This window comes from Camelus ferus, chromosome 3 (genome assembly GCF_009834535.1).
Source record: "Camelus ferus isolate YT-003-E chromosome 3, BCGSAC_Cfer_1.0, whole genome shotgun sequence".
NCBI classification, from domain to species: domain Eukaryota; kingdom Metazoa; phylum Chordata; class Mammalia; order Artiodactyla; family Camelidae; genus Camelus; species Camelus ferus.
This window is the reverse complement of record NC_045698.1, coordinates 31,247,532-31,262,335: the sequence shown is the minus strand read 5'-3', so window position 1 is coordinate 31,262,335 and position 14,804 is coordinate 31,247,532. Positions and strand designations below refer to the sequence as shown.

At 36.9% G+C, this 14,804-nt stretch overlaps 1 long non-coding RNA gene across 1 annotated transcript; it reads right to left on the bottom strand.

The window, feature by feature from the left end:
• Nucleotides 1–2,147: 2,147 nt before the first annotated feature.
• On the bottom strand, nucleotides 2,148–14,316 carry LOC116660971. Its single transcript, XR_004316708.1, has 3 exons — nucleotides 13,128–14,316; nucleotides 11,489–11,611; nucleotides 2,148–4,161 (listed from the first exon to the last, which is right to left on the bottom strand). It is a non-coding gene; the product is annotated as an uncharacterized LOC116660971 (long non-coding RNA).
• Between the last annotated feature and the right edge of the window lie 488 nt (nucleotides 14,317–14,804).

The following is a 14,804-nucleotide window of genomic DNA, read 5'->3' as shown; positions in this document are numbered from 1 at the left end:
TATGTGTAAGCAAATAGGTATTCACTGATGAAATGTTCAAGAAGGGAGCTTTGGAAGCTAAACAAAAAAATAAATAAATGGACACATGTTCATCAAGAGCAGAGATGTCCAGGATACATCTCTGTATCCTGCTAGAAACCTGTTTGTAGGCAGGGAAATCGTTTCATAAGACAGGACTACAGTGAGTTATAAATACTTCTGCAAACAAACATTATGATAATCTTGTACAATAAAAATGAAATCAAAAGAAAGTGATATAAGAAAAGGGAAAATCGCTTTTTAAAAAATAAAAACCTGACACATAGACAAAGAAGAACAAACAATAAAGTCACTGGAGTTTTAAGTTTTTCTATTATCAGGTTATATGGAATGCAGACCATAAATGGTAAACCCTGAATTAATTGTCAACCAGCTGGACTAAATGCATGTTTCAATAGGTATCATCATAGCTAAAGTTCTGCTTTACAGCAACTCTCCTTCATGGGTGTTAGGGTGATTCCTTCCTGAATCACAACACTTGGGGTGGAAAAAAAAGACAAAATTCTGGTATATATGGAAAATTTTTAATCGTTTTTTAAAAAATATTTAACTACCAAAATTACGAAGTTAGTTTAATTATTTTAGACTAAAATGGATGCCTCTTTTCTGAAACGGGCTAGATTATCTTCTCTGGCCACCTACAGTTCTCCTCAGATTTAATATGCCTGAGTCACCTAATGAATGGTCTTACTGGAACGTAGATTCTTACTTAGCAGGTACAGGATGGGCTGGGACTGCCTTTCTAAGGTGCTCCCATGTGTTGTTGCTGCCATATTTGTGCTGACTGGGAAACTGAATTTTATTTTGTAAAATTTCAACTTAATTTCCATAACCATACATGACATAACAGGTAGTGCAGGACGCTACACAATATACTTTATTAGAAAATTGTTACTTGCCTATGATCTGCGTGAACGCACACCGTCTGCAAATGTGCCGTACTTTATGCATCTTTATGAGAACACAGGTGCTCTGGCTGTGGAACAGTGCACTTCACTGAATTCTCTGGGTGAGATTTACTACCCCAGTGGCTACTCACTGGAAAAGTTGATCCCACAGTGTTCTGAGTTTTACTTGTGGCTGCCTGGGAAAATACAAAATGAATCATCAAGAAATGTTGCAGATTACCAAGGAGCTTTTGAGGCAATATAAATTGTTCTTGTTTTTTCTTTTCCTTTCAATTGAGTGAAATACCCACAAAGGCATATACACGATAGAAACAAGAGTCACACGCAATCAGAACCCTAGTTTACCAAAGTGATTTCAATTTCAAATAATCTTGTACCCTATGATTGTTTCCAACAGGAAAATGGCTACATCAGAGTCATTTCTGAGCCGTGTGATGAAGGAGCAACTTGTCATGAACTTGAAGCCCAGACTTTTGAGTCATAAACTAAATTCTGGCTTTATCCTGTTATCACTGACTCCCATCTTGGCCTTGGACAAGGTGCTTCTCATCATAATATTCAGCTCACATGCACAAACATGGAAACATAATGACAAATGGTGATATGAATATTCATTGCTCAAATAAGAATAATCATAGTGGTACCAATAACAGTGATGAAAATAAAACTATCTTACCTTTGTAAATTGGAAGTTTACAAAGTACTTACACATGATATTCGTATTAATTTTCAGGTAAGATAGCAAACAAAATATATAAGAAAAACAGCTAACTTTTGTTACTTTTGTTTGTTTGTTGTTAATATGCTTCCAGGAGATATGAAGTGATCATCTCATACCCCTTTGGAGATATGTTCTGATGCTTCACAGCTGCCATCTTCCCCACCTCTCCCTGCTCCACCTCTTCATCCTCCTCCTCATCACTGTCATCATTTTTTATTTTTGTGACACCCCTAAAGACTAGAGTAGAAGTGTCAGTATTTTGCATGCCTTCTTGAAAGCCAGTGGTGTTTTATGCAAAAATAAAACTACCTTTCAATTTATAAGAATTGTTCTTTCTCTTCTAAAAGGGCTTTTGCAAAAGCCTTTTCCTGATTAGGTTAAAGAAAATTAACTTCCAAAGTCCATCAAATTGCAAGGAAAATCAAGGAGTACTTTGAGTTGCTAGTAAGCATCCAAAAAACACAGAGTAATATTAAAATCAACAAAACAATAAACCATATTGCATAAAAGTGCCCATTTTCCCAGACAACTTTTATCTTTAAAGTGCTGTCTTTGAAAATCATAACCAGAATTCTGACCTTTGAAAAATGCTTGGCAAAGGTATATGATCTTGCTATAATTTTCACATTATGAACAGTGTTTAACACAATCAATTTGGTTTAGTGTTCAAGGAATATGAACAAAAGGGCATCTTGAAGCTTCACAGTTATAATGAAAAAAGCAAAGTCAAACAGGTGTACATTATTTGTGTTAGAAAAATCTAAAATGGAGTCAAGATCATTTTAGGCTGATTGTTTTGCAAATTTTTATTAACATTTATATTTTTGAAAAGATTTACCACCTCTTAACACAAAGAAGGAAAAAATTATAAATTCAAATACAATTGCAGGAATATATGATTGTGAAAATGTAACAGTCATAAATACATCCAGTATTAATGCTTTCTTAATGGTTTCTGAGAATTTCTTCCCTTAACACATATTACAATTGTGAGCTCTTCTGACATAGACCCAGAATTTGAACCAGTGTCAGTTTTAAAAAACAGTTAATTCATTCAGATTCCATTTCAGAATGTTGATAGATGACCTCAGTCAAGTTATTTTGTACTAATCATGAACATTTCTGCACATTGGCCAAGTCTTATGGGACAGAGTGGAGCTAGCAATGTTTTTAATGTGGTGGACTCTGATATGTATAAAATTTATAGATGGATGAATTTGTCCTGGTTATTTGCAGATCTCAAATGCACACTCTATGAAGTTTTAAAGACATATTCTTTTTTCAATTTATCATGACTAATGTGAGTTAAAATGCCTACTTTGCATAGTATTCAATTCTTGAAAAGCTGAAGATGTAAAAAATTTTTAGATAGGTCAAAATATCTTCAGTTTCAAGTCTGTTGCTTTAATACGCAATGGTGCTATCATTAGATTACTGTGCATCCAGTAAATCTATATTATGAAAGTGTATTTCTGGACATAGAAAGACCTTATTGAAATATTTATAAATGAAAAATTCCTCAAAACATACATTTATTGAATGCTAGATTAAGTCTATATTTTTATAAAGAGAAACATAGAGATATACAGACAAACATGAAAACAAGTATCCGTTAAGATAAACATCAAAATTGTAACAGTGACTATTATGAAGCTGTGGAATTATGGTTAATTGGTTCCATTTCTCCATATGCTTTTTGAAGTTTTGGGTATTAAGCATGAACTACTTTCTAACAGGGAAACATAAATATGTGCTTGTGTGTGTATGTGTGCAATTTTTTTTTTCTTCAAAGAAATTTTTCTCTGATATCCACCTCCTTACAGAGATTTCGTGGTGAACTATAAATAATAACATTAACAATCTCATTTTTTATTGTAAGACAAACTTTTTGGCTAATAGATGAACACCATTCTTCAATTCTTGCTAACACAAAGATTTGACTTCAAGGTTACCAAAGACATCAAAGTTGAGACAGAAAGAACCTTAATCTACAATTAATGTTTTCTAGCACAATAAAATCACCATGGATAAAGCACTTTGCCTTTTAAATGTTTAAAGATGATTTAACATCAGCTATAACCCAAGCAAGCATTGCTTAGAGGGGAGCTTTACTCCGTGATGGCTGAGATGAAAGAGTTTTACTGTTTGTTTACCTCTTCAAGGAAAACAAAACACCATTCAGAGAGAACGTATTAGGCAATTTAACAATTGGAAAATTAGGCAATTTAACAGTATGAAACATTAACTACTCCTTCTGGAGAACAATTTATCCTGCCCTATTTTGTGAAATACTGAGAGCTAGTTTAGGTTGCAAAGTTGGTGATAATCATGATAAACTGTAGTAGTCAATTCAATTCAGCAAATACTGGTGAACAACTGCTTTGTTTTGCGAGACTGTGCGCCAGAATTCCCATGTGCGATCTGGACCCCACACTTCATAACTCTGAGGCGTTGGACAAGTTGCACAACCTTTTGCTGCCTCAGTTTCCTCACCTGTAAAATAAAGATTATAGCTATCTCATCGGGTTAAATAAGCTAGAAATATGAAGGCTAAATCTCATTTCACTAAGGAAATAAGAAAATGTCACCTTCTCAGATGCAAACAGTATGTCTTCAGCATCACCCATCTGAGAAGGTGGTTGATTAATAGATCAATGTATGGAGTATCTCAAGTTAGACCCGAATTATTTTTTTCCAAAAAGCTCCCACAAACACCAGAGTGTTTATCAATTGTGTTGTAATATGCTCCAGATAATATTTGTATGTATCTTTGATAAAGATAATTAAAGAAGAAAATTATGTCATTGTATCTATAACCAGTATATAGACCAATATTAAATTGGAAGGGTAGAGACAAATAATTTTATTTTTTTTCCATCGTAACCTTCAAACATTTGCAGTTAAATCTTTCTTCACTGCCCCTTAAAGACATATTGAGTAAATTCTGCAATCCTCTGCCAGTTTTAGGTTTTAAATTCCAATCCACTCTAATCCAATTTAAAATATCAAGCTCACATCCAGTTTATTGCTCAGATCCTCTCCTCCTCTCTGTGCTTGTGACGTGGGTCAGAAAGGTGGAAAGCCCATGGTCAGCTCTTCCATGTCCCCCTTCCTTCCCTTTTCTGAGTCCATTTCCTCCATTATTTTAAAGACCTAATATTAGTCTTTAGAACAAAGGGAGCAATGACTTTTCGCTGAACCGTGCTATTGTAGTTGTCGCCTGCCTTTTGTGGCTTCTCTGACCAACCTCAACAGACTGTGCCACTGAGAGGAGGTAATGCCTGAGGCCCGCTCCTGAAGCACAGCACGTGGGGCCTGGGGGCAGTCAGGTGGTGCAACGTCCCAGTTTCTGCGGTGTCAGCTTGAGCGTCATCCTCGATGCAGTGTGGTTGCCCCAGTGTCTGACTACAGCTTATCCCTCTGCTCATTATCTCCCTCTGACTCGCGTCTCCCCAGCTAGATCTGCCCAGAGGGAGAACATCAAGTCTGCTGCCTAAAAAGAAGTCCACCCAGGAAATGAGTTGTCAGTCTCACCCTCTCTTGATTTTACTGATTCTCTTGGAGCTCTTCCCCACTTGGCTTGACAGGAGAAGGAAAGGGAGTCAAATAGCCCTCCTCGGGTAGAAGACTAAGGATTCTTCCAATGCAATGAATGAATTTTCTAGGGGTCGGGAGGAGAGATAAAGATTCAGGAAGTGGTTAAGAGCAGTCAAGCTGATTTAGCCCTTTTAATAAGCTGTGGACAAAGTTCTGGACTGTACTGTCTTCAGCTCTACTTTGAATAGTCTTGTGGTAGGTAGAACAATGGCTTCCCAAAGATGTCATGCCCTAACCTCTGGGACCTATGTAAATGAGTCACATGGCAAAGGGAAATGAAGACAGCATATGAATTTAAGCTTCCTAATCAGATGGGAAAGATAAAGACATTATCAGATGCACCCGATGTAATCACAAGAGTCATTAACTATGGACAAGAAACAGAAGAGTCAGTGTCAGAGTGATGCAAATGTGAGAAAAAGTTGACCAGCTGCTGCTGGCTTTGAAGGTGGAAAGGGACCACAAGGCAAGGACTACAGGCAGCCTTCAGATGCTGGAAAAGGCAAGGAAACAGATCTCCCTTTAGAGCCCCCAGGAGGAGTGTAGCTCTGCAAACCCCTTGATTTTAGCCCAGTGATACCCATTTCAGACTCCTGGCCTCTAGAACCATAAAATAATAAACTTGTGCTGTTTTTTAAGACACCAAGTTTGTAGCAATTTGTTTCGCCAGCAATAGGAAGTTAATACAGGGTCCTAGCAATCAACTTTATTACCAAAAAAAAAAAAAAAAAAAATCCCTCTCTCTTTCCTGTTTCGTGACCAAGAGAGACCCACATTATGCTTTGTTAATGCGAAGGTTCTGCTTTACATTGAAAATCTAGCCTGGTTTTGTAATATGACAAACCGGGCTGTCCACTCAGATTTAACACACTGCTCCAAGACCATATTTGTAAAGCAGCATCTCCATTTAATTTTTCTTTCCCCTTAAGAGACATCAACATGTGTGAGAGAATGCATTAATTCATGGTCAGACAACTGGTCATCTCTTTTGCACTGAAATGGTAGGCTTGAACACAACGAGAAAGGTTTTGCACAACAGGCCAGGAAGTTTGAAATATATTCAATAGCCAACCAGCAGTCATTGTATATTTTGGGGCAGAAAAGAGGTATTTTGAGAATGCACTTATGAAAAATTGCTCTGGCAGTAGTGTGTAGAAGTGGTAGGAGAATGAAGAACGTATAGATATTTATTGCTTTAGTACAGGTTAGTGATAACAACTATCTGAAACTAGAACATGGTAATGACAACAAAAAGGGAGCAATTAATTAAAAATAAATTGTCAGTAAATGTTAGTGATTAACTTGATACGAAAGGACAGATGTGAATGAGTCAAAGATGAATTCTCATTTTTGTATCTGAATAACTGGGAGACTGAAGGTATAAAATTGCTATGAAAAAAAAGATTGTGGAAGGCAAGATGATTATGATAATGTTGAAATAAAATTCTAGACTCAAGATGGAACTGCTCCTGTCCCAGATGCCACTCAGCAAACTGAAATTTATGTAACGTTTGTGTCTCTGTAAATGCTCTGCTTGACCAGAAATGTAACATATCCAACCAGCAAATCCCCAAAAGCCAAGCCAGCTCTGAGCTCTACACTTACTTCCTTGTTTCTCAGTCATTTTCTGTTTCTCTCTTCCTTGTTCTTTATTCCTTCTCTATAAAAGCCTGCTGTCTTCCCCTCCATTTTGCAGTTCTCCCGACCCTTAAGAATAAAGACTGTCCACTTCAGGAAGTGTTAAAGGGCATTTGTATCATCCACAATGTCTTCTTTAATCATTTTTAACAATAATAAAACCACTAATACTTTGCTAGACATTTTACAGCTAAAAAGCACCAGAAATTTATACTGGGAAAATTAAACTTGAGAAACGATTACACATATTTCCAGAGTAAAAGTCATTCTACTCCTGTGTCACTAACTCATTTCACTGAAACTTAAGCCTGATTCTCTTGAAAGATATTCTAAGAGAAATACAAATTATCTGCTTGTCTTAATTCATTCAGGCTCTTATAACAAAAATGGACTTGGCGTCTCAAGCAATAAGCATTTATTTCTCACTGTTTTGGAGCCCGAGAAGTCCATGAGCAAGGAGCCAGCAGTTTTGTTGTCTAGTAAAGGCTTACTTCTTGACAGATGCACATCTTCTCACTGTGTCCTCCATGGTGGAAGGGGCAAGGGAGCTCTCTGGGATCTCTTTAATAAGGGCACTAATCCTATTCATGAGTGTTCCACCCTAATGACCGAATCATTGCCCAAAGGCCCTACTTCCAAATACTGTCACACTGGGGATTAAGTTTCACTTGTGAATTTTGCAGGGACATAAACCACTCTGGTTGTTTGGCTGGGGAGCAGATGTGCAGAACCCCTTATTCTGCCATTTAGGAGGTGGATTTCCTAAGTTAGTTTTTTTTTTTTTTTTTTTCTTTTTATGCTACATAGCCTTAAAATCACCTATTTGTTTCTCACTAAAAATAGCCCAAGCAGGAGTAAAAACACAGGGCAGTTTTCTTACTTCCATTTTCTTAAACTTGAGAAACACCTGACTTAAGAAGCAGCCTATCACAGCTGCGTCTAGCAAATGTTGCCGGTGGGTGAGGTACATGATTGCAGCCGGCTCAGTGTCCCCTGAGAACGGCGTATTGAGAAGCCTGCTCACCACCCCTTTAAAAAGTCAATTATTAAATCATTCCTTGATTTTTCTCCATGTTAATTAGAGTTTACTTTTATAATATTTCTGCAGAGGGTAGGTATCCGTTTGGATGCTATCCAGTAAATAGAAAACTTCTACGGTATTTTGAGCAGAAAGAGTTTTAATGCAGAAAACTGGTACCTGGCAAAGGTTAGAGGGGCTGGAACAAAGGGGTCTCATTGAGTTCTATACCACAGAAGGCCACAGAACAGACCACCAGAGTGGCTACTACCATGTCCACACTCCAGAAGGGTCAGAAAGCTGAAGGAGGCAAAAGGAAGTATTAGGTTCAAGAACACACTTCTCTGCTGCACACTGATGATCAAGAAATCAGGACTGAGAAGTTGCTGTACCACCACGGTGACTCTTTCCCAGCACTAAAGCTGGTGACTAGACATAGAAATCTGTGGCAGAAAACAAAGACAAAACAGTTATTTCTCCCTCTCATTGGTCACAGCAGGGAACAGCCAGCAGTAGAAGGAAGATGATGCTTGTCTCATTTCTATCTCCTAAATCTCACACAGGGCATTTAAGAGGCAGAATATGATCTATATCTAGAATGCTAATGACAAGGAAATGGAATACATAGATTTCAAGCCACACAACACAAGAAGGTCTCCAAGAAATGGGTAAAGAAAATAAATATTGGGTGCTAATGAATCATATCCAATACAAGGTTTCATTGTAAAACCTTGATCTTATTTATTTCCCAAGTGTTTCACTTCTCTTGAGTTGTTGAATGTAAATATTTCTCTCTCTCTTAAAACTCAATAGCTTAAAAAATCTAGTTAGAAAATTGGCAAATTTTCACCAAAGCATTTCAAAAAGAGGATATACACATCGCAAATTGGCAAATGAAAAGATGTTCCACATTATTACTCACTAGAGTAATGCAAATTAGAGCTACTATGAGTTATGAGCAGATACTTATGTGGAGAGTCAAAAAAATAAATAAATAAAAATAGTGAGAACACCAAGTGCTGGCATGGATGGGAAAAAACTAGATAACTCATACCTGGCTAGTAGGTATGTGAAGTGGTACATTTGCTGTTGAAAAAAATAGTTGCAGCCAAATGCTCTTTGATATCTCCGTTTAAAATTGATGTCTCCTGAAGCACAAGTTTGCGTAAGGCAGATGGTATATAGTGAAACCCACTGGATGGGGACCAATCTTGATGACCCCATCCATTGTAGGTTGTAACTTCTAGCCTAGGAAATAGCACAAGCCACACCCACAGCTACTCCTTGGAGCGCCTCTGTGCTCTGGTACAAAGGTCTATGATAACGATGATGAAAATGTGTGCGAAGTGCTAATGACTAATTTACACGGGCAGAGAAATAAGGCTCATGGGCAAAAGCTAGGTGTAAATGGCCAACTCCTTATGCTCAGAGAGGGTTAGATTGTAAGTCTACAATTATGGCTATAAATGACAACTTCATTATTAAAATTCCTGTAAGAAATGTAATTTCTTTTCAGTTTGAAACTCCCTAGGCCATAACCTCCTTATTTCTCACTGAATTAATTGTTTGGACAGTACCCTGGAATACCATATTTTTGATGATAAAAGATGACTTCGAAATACTAAGTATTAGCTCTTCTGTTGATTTGTAGAAAGGTAAAGCTTTTGAAACCATGGTGATCTTGAGTCATGTTGCAATTTCCTTTTCAGTGAACGAGAGATTGAATTTCCAAGTTGCAGAAGCATTTTAGAAAATGAGACATTGCCCAGGTGGGTGACAGGGTCTATGGGAGGCCACCTGGGGAAAAGGAAGCCAGCATTTACCAAGTGCCTGCTCTGTGCCGGGAGTTGTTCACACTCACATTTTTAATTCTCACCAAACCTCCCCAGGTTAAGTGGAATTTTCCCTTTATCACACTACCAGCAAATTGAGACACAGAATTTTAACAGTTAAATTACAACTTTTTTTCCTAACATTAGACCCTCTGTTTATAAATTCTTAGTATGAGAAATTATTTGTGACCCAATATGCAAGAATGCCTTGACAACTTATTTCTGCCTGGTTATAATTACAAAAGTTATTGACTTTTAAATACTAATAATATCACCACTATACTGTGTTTATACTTCCAAGGGTAAGAGGTTCTTATTCATCTAAACCAGGTTAAGACATTAGGCCATGAAGTATGAAGATGGGTGAGAATGGAGACTCAAACACAAGGTTGCTTTTATTTTGGTTTCATACAGACCTGAACAATGCAAAGAAATCAGCCAGATAATGATAAAGAGTGGAATCATTTCCCCAATGCTTAACTAGTTGCTAGTTACCTAGATGCTTGCTCCTTGCAAAGTTCATTCAAATTTCAGTGATCAGTGTCAGCTATATAGGGTAAGTATCCTGCTAGGTCAGAGTTACTCAGAACTCTGGGTTCCCTGCTTTTTATCCATGAGTTTGGCTGGAAGGACCACATCCCCATTCAAGACTTTGCTTACTCATAGAAGCCACACTGACTCCTTGCTCTACTTCTTACTGTGTCCTTGGGTAATAGCAGGTGTGGCCATGACAAAACTTGGAGCTGATTACTTCTCCTTCAGTATACAATAGTGTGGCTATTTTAAATCATTCCTTCCTCTAAATTCTTTACATTCTTTCCATCTAGAGGCAAAATCTATGTCCCCTCTTCTTGTATCTCAGAGGGACTGAAAATGCTTCCTCAAACACGGTCCAGTGTAAGCAGGATGGGTTATAAAGGATGCTGCAACTCCTATCATGCTGACTGAAACACTTGTATTTGGAGCCTGGTGCCACTCTGTAAGATGTCTGAATAAATACATTGAGGCCACCGTGCCATGAAGAAGCCAAGACACATGGCAAAGCCTCATGTAAATTATGCCAATTGGCAATGCTAGTCTTCACGTCCTTACAGGACAGCAGCAGACACGCTTGTAAGGAATAAACCTCAGATAATTCTAGCCTTTGTCTCTTAAGTCATCCCAGCTTTCAGCTCTTCTCATTTGAGATCCAGACACCATCAGTTAGAATCTATCAGTTCTTTCCGTATCCTGTCCAAATTCTTGACTCCAGAATTCTTGTATATAATGAAATGGTTGTTTTAAACCACTGAATTCTGGGTGTTCTGTAATACAGCCATAATAACTGGAACAAATGGTTAGACATCGAAGATTTTTTTCAGTTCCGCTGTGTGGAATGTATGCAACCTAAAGCTTACTTAAGGGAGTAGATTCCTGTCTTTAAATATCATTGTTTGTTATCCTGTGCCGTACCAACTTCTCTGGCTTATAGAGGATTTTTTTTTTCTGTGATAAGTATAATTCAAATATTTCTGAGAATTTTGTATAAAAAGATACGTTAGCAAAAGTGCTATCAAAAAATAAACCACAAGAATACATAAATAATATCTATATTATATAATATAATTTGAGGTAGTATTAGCTAGGATTAGCTTTTGCCACTTGTAACAGAAAACTGAAATTAATAATGACTAAAATGCGTAAGAGTTTTATTCTGGAACCTGACAGTCTAGGGCTCTGGGGTCAGACAACGTACCTTAATTTGAGCAGTGTTTTATTAGTGACACACAAGCTTTTTCCAACTTCTAATGCTCCATTCCTAGAGGGTGGTCCTCTTCTGCATGATTCAGCATGGCTGCTGTTGCTCCAGTTATTGCTTCTACATTCCAGTCAGCAAAAATTACAAAAGGGAAAGAGCAGGATAAGCTACGTATTTAGCGCACTTTCAGGAAGTTGAACATCCTATTTTTACTTTCCTATCTGTCAGAAATCATAAGGTCACACTTAGCTGCAAAGATATCTGGGAAATGAAGCATATCTGGGGAAGCAATGTGCCCAGTTAACATTCAGAGGTTCTGTTCTAAGGACAAAGTGGAGAATGGATGTGTGCTACCACTAGGATTCTCTTCCTACATCGAGGTGGCATGGAAAAACTTCTCAACTGAGTACTTGTTTCAAAGAAAAGCGGGAACACTAACGTGTATGAAAGAAACACCTTCCTGACCTACTGTGCATCAGAGGCTAAACTGCTGGCCTGGCCTGTGATATACCAATCATTGGCCTTGTTTTATAGAACAGCAACTGATTCACCAAACTTAAAACACGTGCCCGAGTTTATATTGCTAATAAGTAGCAGAAACATAGCTCAAATTGAGGACGCCTTTCTGACCTCAACATCCATTCTTTACTTCCTCAAGAGAGGAGAATCCTGGAGAGAGAGATGGTCAGTGGCCTTTGCAGCAGGATCCTATGTCTTGCTTGTTATCAGCTCCTGACCACTCACAGTGATGACTGGTGATGATGACAATGGCTTTTTTTGAGCACTACATGCAGGCACTCCTTTAAGTGCCAAACAGGTTATTAATTCATTAGTGTAGACGCTACTGATTCCTTTTTTCTTACTAAATAGCATGTTTTACTTTCATTTAAAAAGAAATAACAACCTTTTAAATGATGTTTCATGAGTTATTTCTGAGGAATCGGACTGTGATTTTGTTCAACTATTCAAAGTGATTGTTAAAGAGTTCCCTTTTCAGTGATACAGTGACTTCCTTGGCCCTGCACACCAGTATACTCTAAGTAATTCATCTTGATTTAATTGAAGAAAAAGTTTTTGTATTTTTAGTTGTTATAGTTCATCTGGATAATCTAGAGTACTCTTTATCCAGCCTGTTAAATTGAAAAATAACTCAAATGTCAAATATTAACGTTGTTAGAAGTTCTGTGACATTTTTAACCTTCTCTGATGTAATTTGGAAACGGCTATTTCTAATACTTTACACTTAGTTGTCCATAGGTTTATTCTTCATTAATAATAAGCCACTGTGCATGCCTGGGAAATTGTTGAAAACTAGTGTTACCTAATGACTTTGGAACTTATAAAATTATTGTCCTTTTGAAGCATTATTGCCCTTGAAATCCATGAAGCCTGCAATAATAGTTCTAAGAAAATCTGGAGTCACCAGAGAAACACCACTGTGGAATAACAGCATAAACAAAATAAGATCAATAAGGCCCCACTCCAGCGGGGTGCGGGAAGAGGGATGGTCACAACAAAGATTCCAAGAAACCTGAAAACAGTTTGCCTGAGGGAAGCATACTAGTACTAATTGCTTTGAAATGTAGAACAGGCTCTAGATTAATCATTTTGTTGGTTTCTTTAATTTCCAACTTACTTCAAGTAAATGCAAGTTTAAGGAGCGGCATTATTTCATGGCAAGAAACAAAGAATTTTTCACTGGTGTTGACACAGGTCTCAAGAGCAGTAAAGTTGAGGCTATTTAATCCCTTCATCAGCTCTCTCTACAGGAAATCTTCGGCCATGGGTCTCTGGGTTTTTCAAAGAAAGATGTAAATTAAAAATTGAAAATGGAGGGGGGAATAGAAAGATAATAATAAAAATAAAATACAATAAAATAAAAATCCAAAATAAAAATCCATCAGTATGCTATTAAATGATTATTAATTATCAATATTTATTGTCCATAAAAATATCGAGCCAAATATGTTTCTATTTTTCCAGCTGTTAAGGCTTTAAACCCTAAAACCTTCCCAGTATGTGGTAAAGAGCTGTGTGTTGCTAAAATGCATGCTATACTACAGGTTTTGACTCAATTTCAGTAAGCTATAAAATCCTGAGTCTGAATTGTCATAAAAAACTGTAGTGAAGTGGCTGTCTTCTAGCAAAATGTCCTAATCTGCTATGTTCCAATTCTCTGAGTGGTGGTTATTTTTCAAATCAAAGTAGTCATAAGTCAATGAGACACAAAGAAATTTCCAATCTTGTAAATTAGAATACGTTTGAAATACCTAGCTGCTAGCACCATACGAGTGGTTTTATTTATAACCTACGTTGGATAGTTCTGGTACAAGAATGAAGATTTTAGGCATTTCCATGCCATGTGTAGAAGCCTGACTTGAATTCCATAAATAATCAATTGTATTCTTAGTTCCAAAAATTTTAAGCATCATTCTATACATCACTGTTTGTTAGACTGAGGCTAGCATCCAATAATTTGATGTGTTCTAAATTTTTTGACTATTTAACATTTCTTTAAATTAAAGGGGAAGTGAATTCCCTATGATCTTAATATCACCCACATAAATTGCTTCAGGCTATGAAAAAGAATTTAAAATTATAATTTAATAGTCAAGGAGTGAGGCCCAGTGACAAGGAATGGGTTTGAAGCTGGTCTGCTGTCTGCTTGGTCTCCACTCCTTTCATTTCATTATATGGTCTTGAAGATTAGCTGGGTGGCCACCAATAGTCCAAGACTAAACACATTTCTTGGCCAGCTATTCAGGGTAAAAGACTAGAAGTGGAATATGTATAAAGAATGTGAAAAAAAAAAAAAGAAAATGAGTATATGTATGTGTATGAATGACTGAGACATTGTGCTGTACACCAGAAATTGACACATTGCAATTGAGTGTACTTCAATTAAAAAAAAAAAAAAAGAAAGAATGTGAGTGTGATGGATTTAGTAAGAGAATTGCTGAGGTCATTAAGTTTGAAATCTGAATGGTTGAATATGGGACACAGGCAATTTCCAAGCATGATCATTTCACTTCCATTTTAATTTGCCTAGACAGGATATTCAATATCTAAGCAATTAGTACTGTAAAACACATCACAATCTAAAAATGAAAGTTAGATTATTTCACCTTTCTTTGAGATTTTTTTTTCCCACTTTAGTAGATTTATTTTTAGCTGATCTGGACATCTGTGACATCTTCCATTATTAACAATATTGATTTATTTGAAGAAGGAAGCTTTTTAAAACTGAGAAGCTTATACTTGTTAAGCTTCATTTATCATTCTTTAGAAGAAAAGCTAATCGTAAATCATATGG